General features: G+C 41.5%; 1 protein-coding gene across 2 annotated transcripts in view; it reads left to right on the top strand.

The window, feature by feature from the left end:
- SKAP1 (src kinase associated phosphoprotein 1) overlaps positions 1-27,723 on the top strand; it is an 834,367-nt gene that overhangs the window by 255,668 nt on the left and 550,976 nt on the right. The window lies entirely within an intron of this gene.

The following is a 27,723-nucleotide window of genomic DNA, read 5'->3' as shown; positions in this document are numbered from 1 at the left end:
ATACTGTGTATATATAATATTTGCTGTATATATATCCCCTTAGTGACCACCAATACGTCTTTATACTGACCTCACATATCAGTCAATAGCATCCTCCAACTGGTGATAGTGCAACAGCTGTCGACTGTCCACTATAGCTGACACCTTGCTGTATCATCCTGGATTGGTTTTGGCACCAACCATTGCTTTTTAACCCACTAGATGCTGCTGTCAATGGTGACTTTGACATTTAAATGGTTAACAGAATACGGGGACTCTTTAACCCTACTGGCACCCTGAGATCATGATTGTGTGGTCAAACTACAGGGAGAACAAACACTCCATGCAGATTTTGTCCTTGGTGGGATCATGAGGCAATCAATGCACTGACTTCAAATTAGTTTTGTATATTTAAATATTTTTCCAAAGACCTTTCAGCCATTAGGCCATGTAGTCATCACATTCCTCTCAACCTTTACCCTATGGAGCATTACTTATGAAAAAGTTTCTATCTGCCCACATCACACCTAGGTATAATAAAAAGCTGTTGCCTGTAAAAATCTCTGATTTGAATGGTCTGGGAGAGGACTGGTTTGAGGCCAACCCTGAATTGTAGCTCTCCCTTTGTGTGAACTTTTTGAGGATGATGTGATATTAACCCCTTCCTGACCTGTGACGCCACGTAGGCGTCATGAAAGTCGGTGCCTATGTGGCGTCATGAAGGGATCGCGTCCCTGCAGATTGGGTGAAAGGGTTATCTCCAATTTCACCCAATCTGCAGGTACAGGGGGAGTGGTACTTCAGCCCAGGGGGGTGGGGTGGCTTCACACCGCCCCGTGGCTACGATCGCTCTGATTGGCTGTTGAAAGTGAAATCAGAGCGATTTGTAATATTTCACCTATGAAAACTGGTGAAATATTACAATCCAGCCATGGCCGATGCTGTTAGAATTAGGCTGTGTGCACACGGTGCGGATTTGGCTGCGGATTCGTGGCAGTTTTCCATCACGTTTACAGTACCATGTAAACCTATGGAAAACCAAATCCGCTGTGCCCATGGTGCGGAAAATACCATGCGGAAACACTGCGTTGTATTTTCCGCAAAATATCAATTCTTTGTGCGGATTCCGCAATGTTTTACACCTGCTCCTCAATAGGAATCCGCAGGTGAAATCCGCACAAAAAACACTGGAACTCTGCAGTAAATCTGCAAGTAAAACTCAGTGCGTTTTACCTGCCGATTTTTCAAAGACTGTGCGGAAAAATCCGCACACGAATCCACAACGTGGGCACATAGTCTTAGGGTTAGGGCTGGAACTAGAGTTAGGGTTGGAATTAGGGTTACGGTTGGAATTAGGGTTAAGATTAGGGTTAGGGGTGTGTTGATGGTAGGCTTAGGCTTGTGGTTAGGGTTATGGTTAGGGTTGGGATTTGGGTTGGTTGTGTGTTGGGGTTAGGGTTGTGATTACGGTTATGGTTAGAGTTGGGATTAGAGTTAGGGGTGTGTTGGGGTTAGTGTTGGAGTTAGAATTCAGGGGTTTCCACTGTTTAGGCACACCAGGGGGTCTCCAATCACGACATGGTGCCACCATTGATTCCAGCCAATCGTGCATTCAAAAAGTCAAATGGTGCTCCCTCCCGAGCCCCGACGTGTGCCCAAAGAGTGGTTTACCCCCACATATGGTGTATCAGCATACTCAGGAAAAATTGTACAACAATTTTGGGGGTCTAATTTCTCCTGTTACCTTTGGAAAAATAAAAAAAATGGGGACTAAATTTTTGTGGGGAAAAAAAGATTTTTTTATTTTCACGGCTCTGCGTCATAAAAGTCTGCGAAGCACTTGGGGGTTCAAAGTGCTCACCACAAATCTAAATAAGTTCCTTGGGGGGGGTCAAGTTTCCAAAATGGGGTCACTTGTGGTGGGTTTCTACTGTTTAGGTACATCAGGGGCTCTGCAAATGCAACGTGACGCCCGCAGACCATCCCATCAAAGTCTGCATTTCAAAATGTCACTACTCCCTTTCCAAGCCCCGACGTGCGCCCAAACAGTGGTTTACCCCCACTGTTGGGGTATCAGCGTACTCAGGACAAGCTGGACAACAACTATTGGGGTTCAGATTCTCGTGTTACCCTTTTGAAAATAAAAAATTGCGGGCTAAAAAAATCATTTTTGAGAAAAAAAATATTTTTTATTTTTATGGCTCTGCATTATAAACTTTTGTGAAGCACTTGGGGGTTCAAAGTGCTCACCACACCTCTAGATAAGTTCATTGGGGGGTCTAGTTTCAAAAATGAGGTCACTTGTGGGGGGTTTCTACTGTTTAGGTACATCAGGGGCTCTGCAAACACAACGTCACGCCCGCAGACCATTCCATCAAAGTCTGCATTCCAAAACAGCACTATTTCCCTTCCGAGCTCTGCCATGCGTCCAAATAGTGGTTTACCCTCACATATGGGGTATGAGCGTACTCAGGACAAACTGGACAACAACTTTTGGGGTCCAATTTCTCCTGTTACCCTTGTGAAAATAAAAAATTGTGGGCTAAAAAATAATTTTTGAGAAAAGAAAAATTATTTTTTATTTTCATAGCTCTACGTTATTAACTTCTGTGAAGCACTTGGGGTTTCAAAGTGCTCATCACACATTTAGATGAGTTCCTGGGGGGGTCTAGTTTCCAAAATGGTGTTACTTGTGGGGGAGTTCAAATGTTTAGGCACACAGGGGCTCTCCAAACGTGACATAGTGACTGCTAACAATTGTCGCTAATTTTTCATTCAAAAAGTCAAATGGCGCTCCTTCTCTTCCGAGCCTTGCCGTGTGCCCAAACTGTGGTTTATCCCCACATTTGACGTATCGGTGTACTCAGGAGAAATTGCCCAACACATTTTATGATCCATTATATCCTGTAGCCCATGAGAAAATGAAAAATTTGAGGCTAAAGGAATTTTTTTGTGAAAAAAAAAAGTACTTTTTCATTTTTACGGATCAATTTGTGAAGCACCTGGGGGTTCAAAGTGCTCACTATGCATCTAGATAAGTTCCTTGGGGGGTCTAGTTTCCAAAATGAGGTCACTTGTGCAGGAGCTCCAATGTTTAGGCACACAGGGGCTCTCCAAACACGACATGGTGTCCGCTAACAACTGGATCTAATTTTTCATTCAAAAAGTCAAATGGCGCTCCTTCCCTTCCGAGCCTTGCCGTGTGCCCAAACAGTGGTTTACCCCCACATATGAGGTATCGGTGTACTCAGGAGAAATTGCCCAACAAATTGTAGGATCCATTTTATCCTGTTACCCATGTGATAACAAAAAAATTGAGGCTAAAATAATTTTTTTGTTAAAAAAAAGTTTCGTTTTTACGGATCAATTTGTGAAGCACCTGGGGGTTGAAAGTGCTCACTGCATCTAGATAAGTTTCTTGGGGGGTCTAGTTTCCAAACTTGTGGGGGAGCTCCAATCTTTAGGCACATCAGGGGCTCTCCAAACGTGACATGGTGTCCGCTAAAGATTGGAGCCAATTTTTCATTCAAAAAGTAAAATGGCGCTCCTTCTCTTCCAAGCCCTGTTGCGCGCCCAAACAGTGATTCCCCCCCACATAGGGGGTATCGGCGTACTCAGGACAAATTGTACAACAACTTTCGGGGTCCAGTTTATCCTTTTACCCTTGGGAAAATAAAAAAAATGTTACTAAATGTTCATTTTTGTGACCAAAAAGTTAAATGTTAATTTTTTCCTTCCATGTTGCTTCTGCTGCTGTGAAGCACCTGAAGGGTTAATAAACTTCTTGAATGTGGTTTTGAGTACATTTAGGGGTGCAGTTTTTAGAATGGTGTCTCTTTGGGGTATTTTCAGCCATATAGACCCCTCAAAGTGACTTCAAATGTGAGGTGGTCCCTAAAAAAAATGGTTTTGTAAATTTTTCTGTAAAAATGAGAAATCGCTGGTCAAATTTTAACCCTTATAACTTCCTAGCAAAAAAAAAAATTTGTTTCCAAAATTATGCTAATGTAAAGTAGACATGTGGGAAATGTTATTTATTAACTATTTTGTGTCACATAACTCTCTGGTTTAACAGAATAAAAATTCAAAATGTGAAAATTGCGAAATTTTCAAAATTTTCGCAAAATTTCCTTTTTTTTCACAAATAAACGCAAAAATTATCGACCTAAATTTATCACTAACATAAAGCTTAATATGTCACGAAAAAACATTCTCAGAATAACTAGGATCCGTGGAAGTGTTCTTGAGTTATTACCTCATAAAGGGACACTGGTCAGAATTGCAAAAAACAGCCAGGTCATTAAGGTCAAAATAGGCTGGGTCATGAAGGGGTTAATATTAGCTAAAATTGTCACTTTGATATTGCACAAGGCTTATAGTTTCGCTTGGTAAAACTGATATATTCAGAATCATGTTTTGATTATTATCTGTTACATGAAGCTCAATATCTCCTGGTCTTGTTCTCTCTACAGACAGTTGTAAGGCTTTCAACTTGTTTTACCATATCTACATTAACATTTCCCAAATGGCTAAGACTCCTTTATGAATTCCCTGTGCCTGAAACTACCATAATCTGCATGTATCAGAACACTTTTACTTGGGGAAAAAGATACATGTGCAGGTTTGGCTCCTTTCACCAATTTTCTTGGCCCTTTCTCTCGCTCCTCTTGCATTGTCCATTTTCTAATCCCCCAATATCATAGGACTCCCAGGAGGCATTGTAGTTGAGAAAGTTTCCCTGTATGACCACAACCTTGTTTATCTGGTGGATTATGGTCATTCCGCAGCTTCACTACTTTATTTCGAAGAGGAATTTGGATCCTGGCGTGAGGTTAAGTTTGCTGATATTTTTCTACAGGGTATAGGCAAGAAACTTCCCTAATGGTTTAATAGAAAGAAGTATTGGGAATTACTGTCTCACTAGGTGTTAACAGAATTCTGTAAGCTAATCTTGAGCCACTGTGAACAGCCACAGACACACCATTTCAAGTCATGGAACCACATTCGGCTGACACTATTATAAGCAGAATTTTCCTGTTCAAAATAATTTATTTGCCCAAGTTCCCCAACACCTTTCATACCTCACCTATGATAGATCCAAGTAATTCCTTACTGGGCCAAACACTATGGTGTAGTATAGCTATGCCTCTGGCTGCCAAACATTATGGGGACCTGTATTAGTGCTTTTTTTTTTTTTGCTCCTTCACTGTGTTTAGGGAGAAGTATAGGGTCCCATGATTGGAATTCTTCCACTATCTCTAGCTCCAGCATACCCTCTGGGTCCAAATAAGGTCTCTAACAGGTTTACTCTCCTCTTCGGATCTTCTTGATACCTTACACCTTTCTAACCCCCATCCAGAATTTACAACCTCTTATAACCTAAGACTTGTCTTAGGTTATCCTTCTGGCCTGGTGTGTATATATATATATATATATATATATATGTATATATATATATATATATATATATATATATATATATATATATATATATATATATATATATATACATACATACACATATATATATATATATATATATATAAAATCTATCTACTATATAATTGTCTAAGGGTCACTTCCGTCTGTCTGTCCTTCTGTCTGTCACGGATATTCATTGGTCGCAGCCTCTGTCTGTCATGGAATCCAAGTCGCTGATTGGTCTCGCTAGCTGCCTGTCATGGCTGCCGCGACCAATCAGCGTCGGCCACAGTCCGATAAGTCCCTCCCTACTCCCCTGCAGTCGGTGCCCGCTCCATACTCCCCGAAGTCACCGCTCACAAGGGTTAATGCCAGCGGTAACGGACCGCGTTATGCCGCGGGTAGCTCACTCCGTCACCGCCGCTATTAACCCTGTGTGACCAAGTTTTTACTATTGATGCTGCCTATGCAGCGTCAATGGTAAAAACATCTAATGTTAAAAATAATAATAATAAAAAAATCATTATATACTCACCTTCCGCCGCCTTTCCCGCTCCTGGCTACGCTCCGGTGACCACTCCATGCAAGCGGCAGGTTCCGGTGGTATGTGAGAAGGACCTGCCATGACGTCACTGTCATGTGACCGCGACGTCATCACAGGCCCTGTGCGACAAGGACCTGCCATGACGTCACGGTCATGTGACCGCGACGTCATCACAGGCCCTGCACGAACGACCTGCCATGACGTGATGGTCATGTGACCGTGACGTCATCACAGGGCCTGCGCGAGAAGGACCTGCCATGACGTCACGTTCATGTGGTCGAACTACAAGTGGCCCTCGGAAGGTGAGTATATGTTTTTGTTTTTTTTTTGTAACCTGTGACATACGTGGATGAGCAATATACTACGTAGCTGGACAATATACTACGTGGCTCTGCGCTGTATACTACGTTGCTGTGCAATATACTTTGTGGCTCTGTGCTGTATACTACATAACTGGGCAATATACTACGTGGCTGGGCAATATACTACGTGGCTGGGCAATATACTACGTGGCTGGGCAATATACTACGTGGCTGGGCAATATACTACGTGGCTCTGCTGTATACTACGTGACTGGGCAATATACTATGTGGCTGGGCAATATACTACGTGGCTGGGCAATATACTACGTGGCACTGTGCTGTATACTACGTCACTGGGCAATATTCTACGTGGCTGGGCAATATACTATGTGGCTGGGCGATATACTACGTGGCTGGGCAATATACTACGCGACTGGGAAATATACTATGTGACTGCGCAATATACTATGTGACTGGGCAATATACTATGTGGCTGGGCAATATACTACGTGGCTGGGCAATATACTACGTGGCTGGGCAATATACTACGTGACTGGGCAATATACTACGTGGCTGGGCAATATACTACGTGACTGGGCAATATACTACGTGACTGGGCAATATACTACGTGACTGGGCAATATACAACGTGGCTGCGCAATATACTACGTGACTGGGCAATATACTATGTAGCTGGGCAATATACTTTGTGGCTGGGCAATATACTACGTGGCTTGGCAATATACTACGTGGCTGGGCTATACAGGTCCTTCTCAAAAAATTAGCATATAGTGTTAAATTTCATTATTTACCATAATGTAATGATTACAGTTAAACTTTCATATATTATAGATTCATTATCCACCAACTGAAATTTGTCAGGTCTTTTATTGTTTTAATACTGATGATTTTGGCATACAACTCCTGATAACCCAAAAAACCTGTCTCAATAAATTAGCATATTTCACCCATCCAATCAAATAAAAGTGTTTTTTAATAACAAACAAAAAAACCAACAAATAATAATGTTCAGTTATGCACTCAATACTTGGTCGGGAATCCTTTGGCAGAAATGACTGCTTCAATGCGGCGTGGCATGGAGGCAATCAGCCTGTGACACTGCTGAGATGTTATGGAGGCCCAGGATGCTTCAATAGCGGCCTTAAGCTCATCCAGAGTGTTGGGTCTTGCGTCTCTCAACTTTCTCTTCACAATATCCCACAGATTCTCTATGGGGTTCAGGTCAGGAGAGTTGGCAGGCCAATTGAGCACAGTAATACCATGGTCAGTAAACCATTTACCAGTGGTTTTGGCACTGTGAGCAGGTGCCAGGTCGTGCTGAAAAATGAAATCTTCATCTCCATAAAGCATTTCAGCCGATGGAAGCATGAAGTGCTCCAAAATCTCCTGATAGCTAGCTGCATTGACCCTGCCCTTGATGAAACACAGTGGACCAACACCAGTAGCTGACATGGCACCCCACACCATCACTGACTGTGGGTACTTGACACTGGACTTCAGGCATTTTGGCATTTCCTTCTCCCCAGTCTTCCTCCAGACTCTGGCACCTTGATTTCCGAATGACATGCAAAATTTGCTTTCATCAGAAAAAAGTACTTGGGACCACTTAGCAACAGTCCAGTGCTGCTTCTCTGTAGCCCAGGTCAGGCGCCTCTGCCGCTGTTTATGGTTCAAAAGTGGCTTTACCTGGGGAATGCGGCACCTGTAGCCCATTTCCTGCACACGCCTGTGCACGGTGGCTCTGGATGTTTCCACACCAGACTCAGTCCACTGCTTCCTCAGGTTCCCCAAGGTCTGGAATCGGTCCTTCTCCACAATCTTCCTCAGGGTCCGGTCTCCTCTTCTCGTTGTACAGCGTTTTCTGCCACATTGTTTCCTTCCAACAGACTTACCATTGAGGTGCCTTGATACAGCACTCTGGGAACAGCCTATTTGTTGAGAAATTTCTTTCTGGGTCTTACCCTCTTGCTTGAGGGTGTCAATGATGGCCTTCTTGACATCTGTCAGGTCGCTAGTCTTACCCATGATGGGGGTTTTGAGTAATGAACCAGGCAGGGAGTTTATAAAAGCCTCAGGTATCTTTTGCATGTGTTTAGAGTTAATTAGTTGATTCAGAAGATTAGGGTAATAGGTCGTTTAGAGCAGAGGTCCCCAACTCCAGTCCTCAAGGCCCACCAACATGTCATGTTTTCAGGATTTCCTTAGTTTTGCCCAGGTAATAATTGCATCACCTGTGCAATGCAAAGGAAATCCTGAAAACATGACCTGTTGGTGGGCCTTGAGGACTGGAGTTGGGGACCTCTGGTTTAGAGAACCTTTTCTTGATATGCTAATTTTTTGAGACAGGTTTTTTGGGTTATCAGGAGTTGTATGCCAAAATCATCAGTATTAAAACAATAAAAGACCTGACAAATTTCAGTTGGTGGATAATGAATCTATAATATATGAAAGTTTAATTGTAATCATTACATTATGGTAAATAATGAAATTTAACACTATATGCTAATTTTTTGAGAAGGACCTGTACACTACGTGGGCTGTGCAAGATTATATATATATATATATATATATATATATATATATATATATATATATATATATATATATATATACTAGATGGTGGCCCGATTCTAACGCATCGGGTATTCTAGAATATGCATGTCCATGTAGTATATTGCCCAGACACGTAGTATTTTGCCCAGTCAAGTATTATAATGCTCCATGCAGTTATGGCCCCATAGAGGCCGGCTGGCCTCGACCAATCAGCAAGGCGGGATTTCCGAGACAGACAGACAATTAGACCCTTAGATAACACAATGGCGGCACTTGACAGCAGTGGAGGACAATGATGATTCCAGAATTCGCGGCAGACTGTGCCTCCAGGCCTCGACCAATCAGCGACGCGGGATTTCCAGGACAAACAGTGTCGCTGATTGGTCGAGGCCGGCTGGCCTCGACCAATCAGAGACTGTGCTCGTCGACAATTAAACCCCTAGACAATTATATATATATATATATATATATGTATGTATATATATATATATATATATATATATAAACTAGATGGTTGCCCGATGCTAACACATCAGGTATTCTGGAATATGTATGTATGTATATAGCAGCCACACAGTATATAGCACAGGCCACGTAGTATATAGGAGTACTACGTGGCCTGTGGTATGTGGCTGCTATGTACATACATATTGTAGAATATCCGATGCGTTAATATAGGCCACGCAGTAAATAACACGGCCCACATAGTATATAACACAGCCCACACAGTATATAGCAGCCATGCAGTATATAACACAGCCCACATAGTATCTAACAGTGGCCACGTAGTATATAGCACGCAGTATAGAACACAGCCACTTAGTATATAACACTGCCCACGTGGTATATAGCAGCCATGTAGTATATAACGCAACCCACGCAGTATAGAACACAGCCCACTTAGTATCTAACACTGGCCACGTAGTATATAGCAGCCACGCGGTATCTAACACAGCCCACGTAGTATTTGGCAGTGTCGGCATCATATCCCTGTTAAAAAAATAATTAAAATAAAAAATAGTTATATACTCACCCGGCAGGATCCAGCGTAGATCCAGCAAACCTCTGGCGATGCGCGCGCGGCTGCCGCCATCTTGTGTTTCCAGGATGCATTGCGAAATTACCCAGACCGCTAAGTCTGCTGGGTAATTTCGCAATACATCTCTGGGACCGGAAGTTGGCGGCAGGCGCGAGAGTATCGTTGTACTACAGTAGGTGAGAATAGCAGGTTTTTTTTTTTTTTTTTTAACATTAGATCTATTTACTATTGATGCTGCATAGGCAGCATCAATAGTAAAAACTTGGTAACACAGGGTTAATAGTGGCGGTAACGGAGTGAGTTACCCGCGGCATAACGCGGTCTGCTACCGCTGGCATTAACCCTGTGTGAGCGGTGACTGGAGGGGAGTATGGAGCCGGCGCTGGGCACTGACTGCGGGGAGTATGGAGCGGGCGCCGGGCACAGACTGCAGGGAGTATGGAGCGGGCGCCGGGCACTGACTGCGGTGAGTATAGAGCGGGTGCCGGGCACTGACTGCGGGGAGTATGGAGCGGGCGCCGGGCACTGACTGCGGGGAGTATGGAGCAGGTGCCGTGCACTGACTACGGGGAGTATGGAGCAGGCGCCTGGCATTGACTGCGAGGAGTAAGGAGCTGCCATTTTTCCGCCGGACTGTACCCGTCACTGACCAATCAGCGACTTGGATTTCCATGACAGACAGAGGCCGCAACTAATGAATATCCGTGACAGAAGGACAGACAGACAGAAAGACGGAAGTGACCCTTAGACAATTATATAGTAGATATGCTTTTAAGCCCTTAATGATCTGTGACATATTTTCATCACAGGTTCCTTATGGTATCTGTAGAGCAGGCAGATGACAGCTGGGTCTCACAGGCCGCATTTGCCACTAACATTCATGCCTGAAGTAAGCTCCAATTTCTGATCTTTATTTAAATTCTGATGTCAATCACTGACCGTAATAATCGCAATATTAAATAGGGCTGATCAAATGATTGCAGATTTAAAGGGTAACCATTGTTTTAATTATTTCATAAATCAATATTACTCCTGAAAATAAGAAACTTTGTAATAAATATCCTTTATCCTCCTGGATTGATCTTTAATTTTCATAATTCTCAATTACCTGGGTAAAATCTGTGTTCAGTTGGGAGGACCAACTGCTTTTACTTAGGAGTAGAGATGAGCGAATTTGCTCAGGTTCCCTCTTATTCGACAAGCTATAGCGCTTGCCAAATAAGCTGCATAGGGAACCCGGCTTCCTTGATCGCACCGGCTGATAAGCTGATCGGCGCCGCAGCTGCATGTGTCGTGGTAGTGTGACAGTCACGGTACATGTAGAAGGAGCCCAACAAACAGGCTCTCCATGCATGTGTCGTGACTGTCACACAGCCGCGACACATGCAGCTGCGGCGCCGATCAGCTGATTGGTCGGAGCGATCCAGGAAGCCGGGTTCCCTCTGCAGCTTATTAGGTAAGTGCTACAGCTTGCTGAATAAGAGGGAACAAATTTGCTCATCTCTACTTATGAGATGGCAGTGGGTGCTGATGATATTCTAACTCAGTAATGTAACAATCTGTCTTTACTGAATACACACCTGAATTTACCTGGGAATTGAGAATAAAAGATATCCCAGGAGGAGATAAAAACAGATTTCTCTGATCAGATGTCTTACAACGTTTCTTATTTTCACGTGTACTATTGATTTACAAAATATTAATGAAAATGACCGTTAAACTTTGTCACCTAAAAGAGCTAAAAATAAAGTTAAAAATAAAAAAATTAACAAAATAAACATTTAATATGTTTGTAAAAGTCGAATCTATGAAACATAAAAACAATATAACATGAAAAAGTTATAGGAAGTTAAAGGAAAAAAACAAACCAGGAATAATAAATAAATAAAAAATAATCAATTCTTGAAAGGGTCACTGCATAAAGTTTCACAGAAATATCACTCCTATTGGATAATAATAAATAATAATTTTATTTATATAGCGCTAACATATTCCGCAGCGCTTTACAAATTATAGAGGGGATTTGTACAGACCATATACATTACAGGATAACAGAAATACAGTTCAAAACAGATACCAGGAGGAATGAGGGCCCTGCTCACAAGCTTACAAACTATGAGGAAAAGGGGAGACACGAGAGGTGGATGGTAACAATTGCTTTCGTTATTCGGACCAGCTATAGTGTAAGGCTCAGGTGTTCATGTAAAGCTGGATGAACCAGTTAACTGCCTAAGTATGTAACAGTACAGACACAGAGGGCTATTAACTGCATAAAGTGTATGAGAACATGATGCGAGGAACCCGATTATGGTTTTTTTTTTTTGTTTTTTTTAATCAGCCACACAGGGATAGTTAGGTTAATGCGTTGAGGCGGTAGGCCAGTCTGAACAAATGCGTTTTTAGGGCATGCTTAAAACTGTGGGGATTGGGGATTAATCATATTAACCTGGGTAGTGCATTAATAAAATTGTTTAGTGCTCTTATGATACATTTTTTTCATTTTGTTGTGGTTTTTTTTATATTCTAATTTGTCTAGAAAGTTGTCACGGATATCCTTATCTGGATGCTAGACACAGTTTGTGAATTTTTGTGTGCCTTCATATAAAATCTTTACCTTCAATAACAAAATCCCATAAAAAAATATTAAACTCTCATAAATTGGGTTAGAGGATACAGCTGTAAAATTTCCCATGAATATAAAGGAATTATCGTTATTTCTAAGTTGGTTGGACCAAACACCAGTGCGAATAGGTGAGTGTCTGTTGAACAGCTGATAAGGGGGGGTATAGTTATTTTAACCCCTTAATGACTGCCAATATGACTTTTAACTGCCCTGGGATATAAAAGAATAGCATCCCCGTACAGGTGACAATCCAGCAGCTGTATGCTGTACAGTATAGCTGAAAACTTGCTGCATCAGCCACGATCAGTTTTTGCACCGTCCAAATCTGTTTAACCACTTAGATGCTGTTGTCAATAGTGACTACATGATATAAATGGTTAACAGAGTGTGGGGGCTTCTTCTTTATCCCAATTGGTGCCCTCAGATCATGATTTTGTGATCCTGATGTTTGCCATGGCAATTCACTACCAAATAGCGGCTTTAGAGTCTGATTGCTGTTGTAACCTGTTCAGAAGTTAGCGGCATTTAGGTGGTAAAAATACACATTTTCATTTCTGTCATGCCACTTTGCATTAATTCCTGAAAACACCTGCCTGAAAGGTTAATAAACTACCTGACTGCAGTTTTCAGTATGTCAGGGGGTGATGTTCTTAAAATGGTATAAGTTTTGGGGGTTTCCCAATATATAGGACCCCTAAAGGCACTTCAAACCTGGGTAGGTCCCTAAAAAAAAAAATGTAAATTTCCTTGAAAAAATGAAAAATTACTGCTACATTTTTGAAACCTCCTAAAATGCTAACAAAATAAAACAACATTTTACAAATGGTGCTGATGTAAAGCCGACATGTGGGAAATGTTATTTATTAATGTTTTGCTATGGTATGACTATCTGAATTAAAGGGATAATCATTTAAAGTTTAAAAATTGGTAATTTTTTTTTACATTTTTCTCAAATTTCTTATATTTTTTTTATAAATAAACACAAAGCATATTGCCCTAAATTTACTATTCCCATAAAGTATAATGTGTCATGAAAAAAACAGTCTCAAAATCACTGGGATTTGTTGAAGCGTTCCGGAGTTATTTCCACATAAAGTGACACTGGTCAGATTTCAAAAATTTGGCTCCGTCACTAAGGAGTTAAATACTGTTCACTATGACAAATTCTTTACGGTTATTGAGAGACACACGTACATATAAAGTATTAACGGTGGACCCATCAGACAGCTACCTTAAAGATATGCAACATTTATTAAAAGGTAGACTCCAAAAAGTTTTTTTAAAATAAATATGAATTTGATTTTATTAACGCTATCCATCTTAGAGTTCCATATTTTTATTACCTACCTAAGGTACACAAGGATCCAGTCCACCCACCCAGGAGACCTATAATTTCAGCAATAGGAGGCCTTACAGCCAACCTATGAAAAATTTGTAGACTGTCATCTACAAAAGTTATGTCCTGAACTCCCATCTCAATTGAAAGATAGTTCCCACATTTTACAAATTCTACAAACCATACAATGGGAGGATCATTATATTATGGGAACTCTAGACATCACTTCCCTATACACTATCATTCAACACGAAAAAGGCTGCGAAGCAGTCAAATATTTTATGTCCAAGAATGGCACTACACCAGATGATCAGATTGCTTTTGTTGTAGATTGCATTTAGTTTATATTAACCCACAATTACTTCCGGTTTGGGATGCACTACTACTCCCAGCAGTGGGGGACTGCCATGGGAACCAGGTTCGCCCCCAATTATGCTAATTTATATGTGGGTAGGTGGAAGGAAGAAACCATTTACATCAATGGTGTACTGCGGGCGAACCTGGTCCTATGGCAGCATTTTATTGATGACATTGTTTTCATTTGGTCTGGCGGTCCCGTTTTACTGTTAATTTTTATTTACCGTAGTTCATTGTTGTGAATTCTGTGGCAGAGTTCACTCCTGTGGTCACAAGTGGTACTTCGGCTGATTCTCTCTGGGATCTTCCGTTTGTGGAGGAAAGTGGTACTGCAGCTTCTGAGTTTCCTCCCTCAGGTGATCTGGTGAGCTCATTAGCTTCTTCTCTACTTAACTCCACCTGATGCTTTGATCTATGCTTCCTGTCAATGTTTCAGTGTGGGACTTGTTTTTTCCCTGGATCATTCCTGTGGCCTGCTGCTCTGCAAAGCTAAGTTTTGCTTATGTTATTTTGTTGCTATTTTTCTGTCCAGCTTGCTTTATTGGTTTTTCTCGCCTGCTGGAAGCTCTGAGACGCAGAGGGACCACCTCCGTACCGTTAGTCGGTGCGGAGGGTCTTTTTGGTCCCCTCTGCGTGGTTTTTTATAGGTTTTTGTGCTGACCGCAAAGTTATCTTCCCTATCCTCGTTCTGTTCAGCTAGTTGGGCCTCACTTTGCTAAATCTGTTTCATCTCTATGTTTGTGTTTTCATCTTACTCACAGTCATTATATGTGGGGGGCTGCCTTTTCCTTAGGGGGAATTTCTCTGAGGCAAGGTAGGCTTATTTTTCTATCTTCAGGATTAGCTAGTTTCTCAGGCTGTGACGAGGCGCCTAGGTTCTGGTCACGGCTACCTTTAGTGTAGTTTGATAGGCTTAGGGATTGCGGTCTGCAGAGTTCCCACGTCTCAGAGCTCGTTCTATTATTTTGGGTTATTGTCAGTTACTGTAAGTGCTGTGACCTCCATGTCCATTGTGATTCTGAATTGCCTTTCATAACAGTTCATTAATAAAATCTATTATTTTTTAAATTTCACAGCAACCACCTGTACCAAAGAAATTAATTTTTTAGATCTAAAGATTTTTATAGAATTAAATACAATTCAAACTCAAACGTATCATAAACCTACAGATTCCAAAAACTATTTTTCTTTGGACAGTTGCAATCTTCCAAGCTGGCTTATACATGTCCTCAAAAGCCAACTTATAGAAACTGTTCAAGACAAAAGGACTTTAATTTAGAGGCTGATACCCTAATCGAACGATTCCATCACAAAGAATATTTCAAGAACCTGCTGATACAAATGACAGAGCTGGTGGAAAAATTGCCACTAGAAAAATTACTTCAGCGCAAGCAGAAAAATAGTAATCATTTGATAAATGATGAAGTTCCTATAATAACTCAATATAATTCTAACAGCAAAATTTTGAAACGCATTGTATGTAAACACTGGAGCATTTTGAAGGAGGACAACGTTATCGGGGAATCATTACCAAAACGTAAGTCAAACAATTTAGGGAATATGATAGCCCCAACGATCTCTAAACCTCCCATTTTTAGGGGCTTCCCATTTTCAACAACTTCGCTCTGGTTTCTTTCCATGTAAAAAGTATTTACCGTGCAAAAAAAATTAGGCACCAAAAAACATTCACTATTGTCGACAGAAGTCAGTATTAAAGACTTCTTTACTTGTGCCACCCAGGGGGTAATTTATGGCATAACATGCCCCTGTGGGAAACTATACATAGGGCGAATTATACGCCCAATGAGCGTAAGGATTGGGGAACACTTGCGCAATATTAGTAATAAATTCACGGGCCATAGTATCCCAACATTTTTTAAGGCACCATGGGGGTTCACTTAAAGATATCAGAGTCACTGGAATTAAAAATAGTTCAAATAAAGTTGGAGAAAGGGCAATTTTATCCCCCAAATGTCTCGTGAAGAGAGTAGGTGGATTTTTTAAATTAACACTTTAATACCCCATTGTCTAAATAGCGAAATAGAACTGTTCGCCTTTAATACATGATGCAGGATCATTACTTGTTGCATGATATATAAACGCCCATAATGTTTATTGGACCATCCGTGACGAAGGAATCAGCGTATTCCAAAACGCGTTGGATTGTGGTCCTCTGTGCGCTCCCTCCGTAGCCTGTCACGTGAGTTATCACGTGACCGTGACGTCACGCAAGATCCTGCAGTCACTCTGCACCTTGTTGGCTCTATCCTGGACTTCGTACCGTTACTTCCTGCACGCGGCAGCTTGACACACTCCAAGAGGGGCGTCCATTACCGGCCGGGAAGACGCCCCTATTATTTAGGCATTATTTCCTTTTTCTTAGTTCTGGACCGTTTTGGTGAAGATGCCACATTTTATTGAATAACGAATCACGCAAAATAACATTATCTGCACATCACAATGACCTTCCTCACTTGGGTCCATCGTCCCCAAGTTGTTATCTTCCTATGCAGAGGTAATTTAATATTTATTCTCTACTTAGCTTTGTGCAATTATCATTGTTCCTAAGATTTTATAGATTTATTCCTATATCTGTCTGGAATATTTTTCATGTTTGTATTTTCCGGTTTATTAACGCAAAGATATATTCTTTTTTATACATTGTTTTATACTGGACAAAAAGGGTGGTATACTGGACAAAAAGGGTGGTATTGATTGTGTGCAGCGCCCTTGGTTGTTTGTATATACAGAGTGTCTGTTGATTGTCTGTACTGTGTTTCTTTTCCTTATCTATATATTTTTGGATTGTGGGGTTTCCTTCTATTTGGTTTTATTATCCATGGTATCATAGTCCTGTCCCTGATGGGTGCTGAATTTGAACAGTTGAGGTATACATTATATGACTGGTGAAAATTATACAGATTGACTGTTGATGAGTTGCACTTTCCCTTCCTTTGCTGCTCACACGGTGCCATTGGTGTTTTTCAATTTGGATGAGGGACCATTGGAACATTTTAAATTTATGTGAACTGTAAACTGAGAATAAAATAAGCAATGAATAAAAACCTTTTTTCCATTAAACCCCTGAATGCAACTTTGTATTTTGATACAGACTGTAATTTAGGATCTAACTAATATCATGAAACTACAAAATTACTTTTGTGCTGTAGATTATTTCTGTAAAATGGTCTTTAGAGGTAGACCTACCCTTTTAAATAGAAACCTTTCTTAATTCACATTAATCTCTCTGTGACTATGTTGTGGGCAAACATTGTAGTCTTGCCTGAGCCCTCCAAAAGAGCTCTGTAGTTTCATATTACAATGCAGCTTTTCCTTTAACCCCTTCAAGTCGCGGCCCTTTTTCATTTTTGCGTTTTCGTTTTTCACTTCCCTCCTTCCCTGAGCCATAACTTTTTTATTTTTCCGTCAATATGGTCATGTGAGGGCTTATTTTTTGCGGGACAAGTTGTACTTTTGAACGACACCATTGGTTTTACCATGTCTTTTACTAGAAAACGGGAAAAAAATTCCAAGTGCGGTGAAATTGCAAAAAAAGTGCAATCCCACACTTGTTTTTTGTTTGGCTTTTTTGCTAGATTCACTAAATGCTAAAACTAACCTGCCATTATGATTCTCTAGGTCATTACAAATTCATAGACACCTAACATGACTAGGTTATTTTTTATCTAAGTGGTGAAAAAAAATTCCAAACTTTGCTAAAAAAAAAAAAAAGTGCCATTTTCCGATACCCGTAGCGTCTCCATTTTTCGTGATCTGGGGTCGGGTGAGGGCTTATTTTTTGCGTGCCGAGATGATGTTTTTAATTATACCATTTTTGCGCAGATACGTTCTTTTGATCGCCCGTTATTGCATTTTAATGTAATGTCGCGGCGACCAAAAAAACATAATTCTGGCGTTTCGGATTTTTTTCTCGCTACGCCGTTTAGCGATCAGGTTAATGCTTTTTTTTAATTGATAGATCGGGCGATTCTGAACACGGCGATACCAAATATGTGTAGGTTTGTTTTTTTTTTTATTGTTTTATTTAGGATGGGGCGAAAGGGGGGTGATTTAAACTTTTATATTTTTTATATTTCTTTCATTTTTTTTAAAAACATTTTTTTTTTACTTGTGCCATGCTTCAATAGCCTCCATGGGAGGCTAGAAGCTGGCATAGCCTGATCGGCTCTGCTACATAGCAGCGATCATCAGATCGCTGCTATGTAGCAGAAATGCAGGTGTGCTGTGAGCGCCGACCACAGGGGGGCGCTCACAGCAGACCTGCATCAGTAACCATAGAGGTCTCAAGGACCTCTATGGTTACCTTCCTGATGCATCGCCGACCCCCGATCATGTGACGGGGGTCGGCGATGACGTCATATCCGGCCGCCCGGCCGGATGCGGTAGTTAAATGCCGCTGTCTGTGTTTGACAGCGGCATTTAACAGGTTAATAGCATCGGGTGAATAGCGATTTCACCCGCCGCTATTGCGCGCACATGTCAGCTGTACAAAACAGCTGACATGTCGCGACTTTGATGTGGGCTCACCGCCGGAGCCCACATCAAAGGGGGATTCACGGCGCATGTCGTGAAGGGGTTAAGATATCTTTGACAAGTTAATGTAATAATACAGCATCTCATGGCCACGTGTGAGTTAATTTCATTTGCATAGTTGTGTGAAATGCTGAACGTATTGAATGTAACCTATCCCACATTACATTTTTGTTATGGTCATCACCAAACACATTTCTCAGTTAGTGAATGGGGCAGCAAATTTACCATCATCCATGCTAATATAATCATTATAAAGGCTTCAAGAAAAAAAAAACTTGTGTGGATATGATGAAAATAAGATTATGTATACTGGTACTGTTCTTTTATATTTTACTGGGCACTTTGCAGAGACAGGTGCACTTACAAGATTGCAGGAACAGGAAAAAAATTAATGAGTTGTCACATTAACTGAATCCGACCGTATATCTTGTAACGGTTATTGATGTGCTGTCAGTGACACCCCATCTATGGTGACTCAAGATCCCATAAACTTAAGCAGGCACTTACATTCTGTTTAACTTGTATATTAAGATTGCTTAATATGGTTTTACTTTATATGGTGTTATGCAGAGTTAGTATATTAGTTAGTAATAAAAAGGTAATCATTTAATATGGCTTAACGTTGAAGCCAGCAGATGATTCACTACAGCTAAAAGTGCAGCACTGTTCTTGCCTTTAATCCCATGGTCATGCACAGTGAAAAAAGAATCGTATATCCTGTATACCAGCCATGCTGACTTCTTGTGTTCAATGTACTCTTCCTGACAATGAAGCGGCAAATATGTTCCTGAGAGTCACTTCCCAAATAATGCCACAGTCACAGGACATTCCTTAATACCAATTATGCCCCTACTAACTGTGTTTTTCAAGTACAATATAGATTGTGTTATTGCTACTGCATAAATATGTTATTTCAGGCTGTCCATCTTGTGGCATAAATTATCATATCTTACAAAATGTATAATAGCTACTAGTGGAATATTCAATGCTGAAGCATGCTTAATGACAGAGGTGATTGAACTTTACACCTGCTAAAAAACAATTTTAATGATTTCCCATTAACATGTAAGTGCCATAGAGGAGATCCTTGCTACTAACCCGAGGTCGTCTGTAGAGACTTTGACCAGAAAACAAGAATGATAATCTTTAAATGCACGGGGTAGGTAAATCTCTATTGATTCAATACTAGTTACTGACGTTCTGCCATTTTTGTAATTGCATTTTTTTTATAAATGCAAATAGTTGTATAGTTTAAAAGTCTTTGAAAGAATACGTAAATTGGCCTACAAAAGCCAGTTTCCAACAACCCATATACAACCCATATACAAACCCCTTCACGACATGCGCCATACTAGTACTGCGCATGTTGTGTTTCCCCCTTTGATGTGGGCTCCGGCGGTGAGCCCACATCAAAGTCGTGACATGTCAGCTGTTTTGTACAGCTGACATGTGCGTGCAATAGCGGCAGGTGGAATCGCGATCCACCCGCACCTATTAACTAGTTAAATGCCACTCCCAAACGCTGACAGCAGCATTTAACTACTGCTTCCGGCCATCGGGCTGGAAATGCGCACATCGCCGACCCGTCATGCGATATGGGGTCAGCGATGCGTCGACATAACAACCAGAGATCTCCTTGAGACCTCTATGGTTGTTGATGCCGGCTTGCAAGCCTGTAATTCAGCTGCATAGGAGCGATCTAATGATCGCTCCTATGTAGCTGAGCCGATCCAGTTGTACCAGCTTCTACCCTCCCATGAAGGCTATTGAAGCATGGCAAAAGTTAAAAAAAAGTTTTAAAAAAATATGAAAAAAATAAAAAAAATCTAAAAGTTTAAATCACCCCCCTTTCGCTCCATTCAAAATAAAATAATTAAAAAAAAGCAAACATACACATATTTGGTATCGCCGTGTTCAGAATCGCCCGATCTATCAATAAAAAAAGGATTAACCTGATCGCTAAACGGCGTAGTGGGAAAAAAAATTAAAACGCGTCAGAATTACGTTTTTTTGTCGCCGCAACATTGCCTTAAAATGCAATAACGTATCTGCACAAAAGTGATATCATTAAAAACGTCCGCTCGGCACACAAAAAATAAGCCCTCACCTGATCACAGATCACGAAAAATGGAGACGCTACGGGTATCGGAAAATGGCACAATTTTTTTATTTTTTATTTTTGCAAAGTTTGGAATTTTTTTTCACCACTTAGATAAAAAATAACCTAGACATGTTTGGTGTCTATGAACTCGTAATGACGTGTAGAATCACAATGGCAGGTTAGTTTTAGCATTTAGTGAACCTAGCAAAAAAAGCCAAACAAAAAACAAATGTGGGATTGCACTTTTTTTTTTGCAATTTCACCACACTTGGAATTTTTTTCCCCTTTTCTAGTACAAGACATGGTAAAACTAATGGTGTCGTTCAAAAGTACAACTCATCCCGCAAAAAATAAGCCCTCACATGGCCATATTGACGGAAAAATAAAAATGTTATGGCTCTGGGAAGGAGGGGAGCGGAAAACGAAAATGCAAAAACGAAAAAGGGCTGCGTCTTGAAGGGGTTAAACAGAGAGGTGTAACTTCAAGCTCCTAGGCCCGAGTGCAAAATCTGTAAAAGGGGCCCCTCATCTACCAAGTTCTATTTATAATACAGGTGTGACAGCATATACAAGAAGTAACCAACACCCGAGTGGGGTGGTTGGGCCCTTCATTATTTTTAAGCGGCTAGCCGGGCGTAGAGTAACATGTTGGTACCTTAAAAAAGCAGTCAGAAGCTGTAAAACATCAAGCTCAATTTTATTGTGTTTTAAGATGTAAGGAAATTAAATCTTAGGGATTTAAAAGAACAGGTGAACTGGGATATCCATTTTGCGACCTGCAGACTGCTTCTTTAGCAAGTCACAAGGAGTAATCTGCATCACCTCACATTCTTATGAGCTTCTTCCCCCTATAGCTATGCTTCTGACATGAAATCATAACCATATAATATTTGCTATAGAAAGACAATGGTTTAAACTACAGTTTCTTTTCTAAGGCCTTACCGGATAAGTGAACATTATGTTTAGTCCTCACCATTAATGGCAGAAGTCTGTACCATAATGAACAAAACTAAAGTTACATTTTATTGGTCGTCTGAATACATTGATTTGTTTTATAGTTACTTTAAACTTGTGGCTAAACTAGAAATTGCTGCTGTATAAAACGACTGTGCAGTTGATAATCACTTCTATGAATTGAATACGGAGGCATAAGCTGAGCGTCACAAACAACTAGGGGATGTCTCACAGATTGAGATATGCTGATCTAAACAACCAACAACAATTTATTGAATTCAAGTAGAAGGCAATATAATAAAAAAAAAATGCAGATGGCTGCAGTAACATGTTCTGTCTTTCTGATGTACACAGGAATGTCTAGAAATCCTAGCAATGTTAAAGGGAACCTGTCACCCCCCCCCCCCCCCCCAAGCTTTTGTATCTAAAAGAGCCACTTTGTGCAGTAATGCTGCATTCTGACAAGGTCCCTCATACCTGTGAAATCGTCCCAGGGGTAGGTCTTTTCCCCCTAATCCAGACGCCTCGCAGCCGTCACGCCACCTCCTCTCCTTCATTAGCGTCCCCGGCGCCTGCGCTGTTGTTGTTTTTTTTCGAACTTACAGTACATATATATATTTAGTAGAATTTGATATGTTTTAAAGAACTGAAAATGCTCATTTGTGGAATTTGCAGCATTAGGAGGTAACATTCACTGAACAAAAAAGCTATTTAACTCCAAAACATGATCCTAACAGGCCAAGTTACATGTTAAGATAGACCCCTTCTTTAATATCACCTTCACAATTCTTGCATCCATTGAACTTGTGAGTTTTTGGAGAGTTTCTGCTTGTATTTCTTTGCATGAAGTCAGAATAGCCTCCCAGAGTTGCTGTTTTGATGTGAACTGCCTCCCACCCTTTTAGATCTTTTGCTTGATGATACTCCAAAGGTTTTCTATAGGGTTGAGGTCAGGGGAAGATGGTGGCCACACCATGAGTTTATCTCCTTTTATGCCCATAGCAGCCAATGACTCAGAGGTATTCTTTGCAGCATGAGATGGTGCATTGTCATGCATGAAGATCATTTTGCTCCTGAAGGCATGTTTCTGCTTTTTATACCATGAAAGAAAGACTTTATGGAAACTTTATTTACTTTGCAGAGGTAATTTTTGTCATGGTTAGGACAAGGTTAATGTCCTGTTCTCTCAGGGTTAATGTTGTTAGCCTCTCTTTCAAGATAGGAGGGCTATTTATTCCCGCTCCTAACCTGGTATCCTAGTCAGCTATAGGTTTTCTGCAGTCTGTATGCTTGACCTCTGAAGTGTGTGCTGGCTTGCTTAGTGTCTTGCTATCACGTGCTTTATTCGTTTTCCTGGATTTCTGACCCCTGGCTTGACTTCCGACTATTCCCTGACTCTCCCTGTTGGTATCTTTTAATCTCCTGGCTACGACCTCTGCTTGTTTCACTATTCTTTTAGGCTTGTTCCTTCTCTGTTTCCCGGCGTCTAGCTCCACCCCCTGACCGCCTCCCACTCTGTCACATGGTCTAAGGTCCTGTTGCTTTACCTGATCACTCGGTCTCATGTGGAAGGTACCATTGGAGATCAGGTTAGTTACCCGCTGTCTGGTCCAGCTCCATTGCTGTTGGGTGCAGTTTCCCCTGCAGCATTAATACCGGGTATCGTGACAATTTTCACACCTTCAGGAACCTTAAGGGGCCCTACCAGCTGTTTCCCCATGATTCCAGCCCAAAACATGACTCCTCCACCTCCTTGCTGACGTCGCAGCCTTGTTTGGACATGGTGGCCAACCACCAATCATCCACTACTCCATCCATCTGGACCATCCAGGGTTGCTCGACACTCATCAGTAAACAAGACTGTTTGTTTGAAAATTAGTCTTCATGTATGTCTGGGCCCACTGCAACCGTTTCTGCTTGTGAACACTGTTTAGGGGCAGCCGAATAGTATGTTTATGAACAAAAGCAAGCCTTTGAAGGATCCTACACCTTGAGGTTTGAGGGACTGCAGAGGCACCAGTAGCTTCAAATATCTGTTTGCTGATTTATAATGGTTTTTTAGCATCTGTTCTCTTAATCTGATGAACTTGTTTGGCACAAGCCTTCCTCATTATGCCTTTATCAGCACAAACATGTCTGTGCTCAGATTCAGCCACAAATCTCTTAACAGTACGATGATCACGCTTAAGTTTTCAGGAAATATCTAATGTTTTCATCCCTTGACCAAGGCATTGCACTATTTGATGGTTTTCGGCAGCAGAGAGATCCTTTTTCTTCCCCATGTTACTTGATAACTGTGGCATGCTTAATAATGTGGAACATCATTTTTAAGTAGCTTTCCTTTATCTAGAATCATCTGAAAAGTTAATTATCACATATGTTTAAGATTGATTTCAGTGATTCATTGAGCTCTGAGACACAATACCATCCATGAGTTTATTTGAAAAACAAAACAATTCAATCTTTGACACTTAAATCCAATTTGCAAAATAAATTAGAACACCGTATATACAGTACAGACCAAAAGTTTGGACACACCCGCTCATTTAAAGATTTTTCTGTATATTCATGACTATGAAAATTGTAAATTCACACTGAAGGCATCAAAACTATGAATTAACACATGTGGAATTATATACTTAACAAAAAAGTGCGAAACAACTGAAAATATGTCTGATATTCTAGGTTCTTCAAAGTAGCCACCTTTTGCTTTGATGACTGCTTTGCACACTCTTGGCATTCTCTCGATGAGCTTCAAGAGGTAATCACTTGAAATGGTTTTCACTTCACAAGTGTGCCCTGTCAGGTTTTTTAAGTGGGATTTTTTGCCTTATAAATGGGGTTGGGACCATCAGTTGTGCTGAGCAGAAGTCTGGTGGATACACAGCTGATAGTCCAACTGAATAGACTGTTAGAATTTGTATTATGGCAAGAAAAAAAGCAGCTAAGTAAAGAAAAACGAGTGGCCATCATTACTTTAAGAAATGAAGGTCAGTCAGTCCGAAAAATTTGGAAAACTTTGAAAGTGTCCCCAAGTGCAGTTGCAAAAACCATCAAGCACTACAAAGAAACTGGCTGACATGAGGACTGCCCCAGGAAAGGAAGAGCAAGAGTCACTTCTGCTTCTGAGGATAAGTTTATCCGAGTGACCAGCCTCAGAAATCGCAGGTTAACAGCAGCTCAGATTAGAGACCAGGTCAATGTCACACAGAATACTAGCAGCAGACACATCTCTACAACAACTGTTAAGAGGAGACTTTGTGCAGCAGGCCTTCATATTAAAATAGCTGCTAGGAAACCACTGCTAAGGACAGGCAACAAGCAGAAGAGACTTGTTTGGGCTAAAGAACACAAGGAATGGACATTAGACCAGTTGAAATCTGTGCTTTGGTCTGATGAGTCCAAATTTGAGATCTGGTGACACTGTTGGGGATTTATTCAAAATTGAAGGCATACTGAACCAGCATGGCTACCACAGCATCTTGCAGCGGCATGCTGTTCCATCCTGTTTGCATTTAGTTGGACCATCATTTATTTTTCAACAGGACAATGACCCCAAACACACCTCCAGACTGTGTAAGGGCTATTTTACCAAGAAGGAGAGTGATAGGGTGCTACGCCAGATGACCTGGCCTCCACAGTCACCAGACCTGAACCCAATCAAGATGGTTTGGGGTGAGCTGAACCGCAGAGTGAAGGCAAAAGGGCCAACAAGTGCTAAGAATCTCTGGGTACTCTTTCAAGATTGTTGGAAGACCATTTCCGGTGACTACTTCTTGAAGCTCATCAAGAGAATGCCAAGAGTGTGCAAAGCAGTCATCAAAGCAAAAGGTGGCTACTTTGAAGAACCTAACCTAGAATATAAGACATTTTAAGTTGTTTCACACTTTATATAAACATGTGTTAATTCATAGTTTTGATGCCTTCCTCATATATATATATATATATATATATATATATATATATATATATATATATATAAAGGGGAACACTAGAATACCACATCCTAGATATCACTGAATGAAATATTTGTTGCACATATTTATTCATCACATAGTGGAATGTGTTGAGAACAATAAAACAAAAATGATCAATGTACATCAAAATGAATATCCCATGGTGGTTTGGAATGATACTCAAAATCAAAGTGGAAAATCAAATTACAGGCTGGTCCAACTTCAGTGGAAATTCCTTAAGATAAGGAAATGTTCAGTTGTGTGTGTGTTGATTCCATGTGCCTGTATGACCTCCCTGCAATGCCTGGGCATGCTCCCGATGAGGCGGCAGATGGTCTCCTGAGGGATCTGCCAACTCCTGGAGAGTCTGTGGTGCAACGTGACGTTGATGGATGGTGCGAGACATGATGTCCCAGATGTTTCGGATTCAGGTCTGTGGAACGGGCGGGCCAGTCCATAGCTTCAATGCCTTCATCTTGCAGTCTTGCAGGAACTACTGACACACTCCAACCACATGAGGTCTGGCATTGTCCTGCATTACGAGGAACCCAGGACCAACCGCACCAGCATATGGTCTTACAAGGGGTCTGAGGATCTCATCTCGGTACCTAATGACAGTCAGGCTACCTCTGGCGAGCACATGGAGGGCTGTGTGGCCCTCCAAAGAAATGCCACCCCACATCCTTACTGACCCACTGCCAATACCGGTCATGCTGAAGGATGTTGCAGGCAGCAGATCCTTCTCCATGGCATCTCCAGACTCTGTCACATCTATCACATGTGCTCAGTGTGAACCTGATTTCATCTGTGAAGAGCACAAGGCACCAGTGGCGAATTTGCCAATCCTGGTGTTCTGTGGCATATGCGAATCGTCCTGCATGGTGTTGGGCAGTGAGCACAATCCCCATTTGTGGACGTCGGCACTCAGACCATCCTCATGGAGTCAGTTTCTAACCATTTATGCTCACACAAACACATTTGTGGCCTTCTGGAGGTCTTTTTGCAAGGCTCTGGCAGTGCTCCTCCTGTTCCGCCTTGCACAAAGGCTGAGGTAGCAGTCCTGCTGCTGGGTTGTTGCCGTCTAAGGCTCCCTCCACGTATCCTGGTGCACTAGCCTTTTTCCTGGTAGAGCCTCCAGCCTTTGGATTCTACGCAGACCGACAGTAAACCTCCTTGCCACAGCTTGCATTGATGTGCCATCCTGGATGAGCAGCACTACCTGAGCCACTAGTGTGGGTTGTAGAGTTCGTCTCATGCTACCACGAGTTTGAAAGCACAACCAACATTCAAAAGTGACCAAAACATCAGCCAGAAAGCATTGGTACTGAGATGTGGTCTGTTGTCCCCACCTGCAGAACCACTCCTTTATTGAGTGTGTCTTGATAATTGCCAATAATTTCCATCTGTTGTCTTTTCCATTTGCACAACAGCATGTAAAATTGATTGTCAAACAGTGTTACTTCCTAAGTGGACAGTCTAATTTCACAGAAATTTGATTTACTTGGAGTTATATTCTGTTGTTTAAGTATTCCCTTTATTTTTTGAGCAGTGTATATGGGGGGGTGCGTCTTATAGTGCTAACACAGGCTTACCGGGGGGTTGTGTCAGAGGTGTGGTGATGCTGCGGCGGTGTGCAGCTGAAATGTGGCGAGGCCACAGCCCGGTGTCCACAGTGAGCAGAGCCAAGTGCATCACCGGTTTCCCTGCGCCCATCTTCCTGAAGCCGTGGCCCATCAGAGGATTCAGGAAAATATCCGCTGGAGGCCGCGGTTGCGCAGATTGAAATCTCGGCTGCATTCAGCTTCAGGAAAATGGCCGCCAAGATCTCAATCTGCGCAAGCGCGGTCTCCGGAGGCCATTTTCGTGAATCCTCCGGCTGCCCACAGTTTATGGAGGATGGCTGCAGGGAAACCGGTAATGCACTCAGCTCTGTTCACCATGGACACATTTCTGTCACTGTCACATTTCTGTCACTGCTCCATG

Source organism: Ranitomeya imitator, chromosome 2 (assembly GCF_032444005.1).
Source record: "Ranitomeya imitator isolate aRanImi1 chromosome 2, aRanImi1.pri, whole genome shotgun sequence".
In the NCBI taxonomy this organism is placed as follows: domain Eukaryota; kingdom Metazoa; phylum Chordata; class Amphibia; order Anura; family Dendrobatidae; genus Ranitomeya; species Ranitomeya imitator.
Note: the sequence above shows the minus strand (reverse complement) of the source record. Positions and strands in the feature narration are given on the sequence as shown.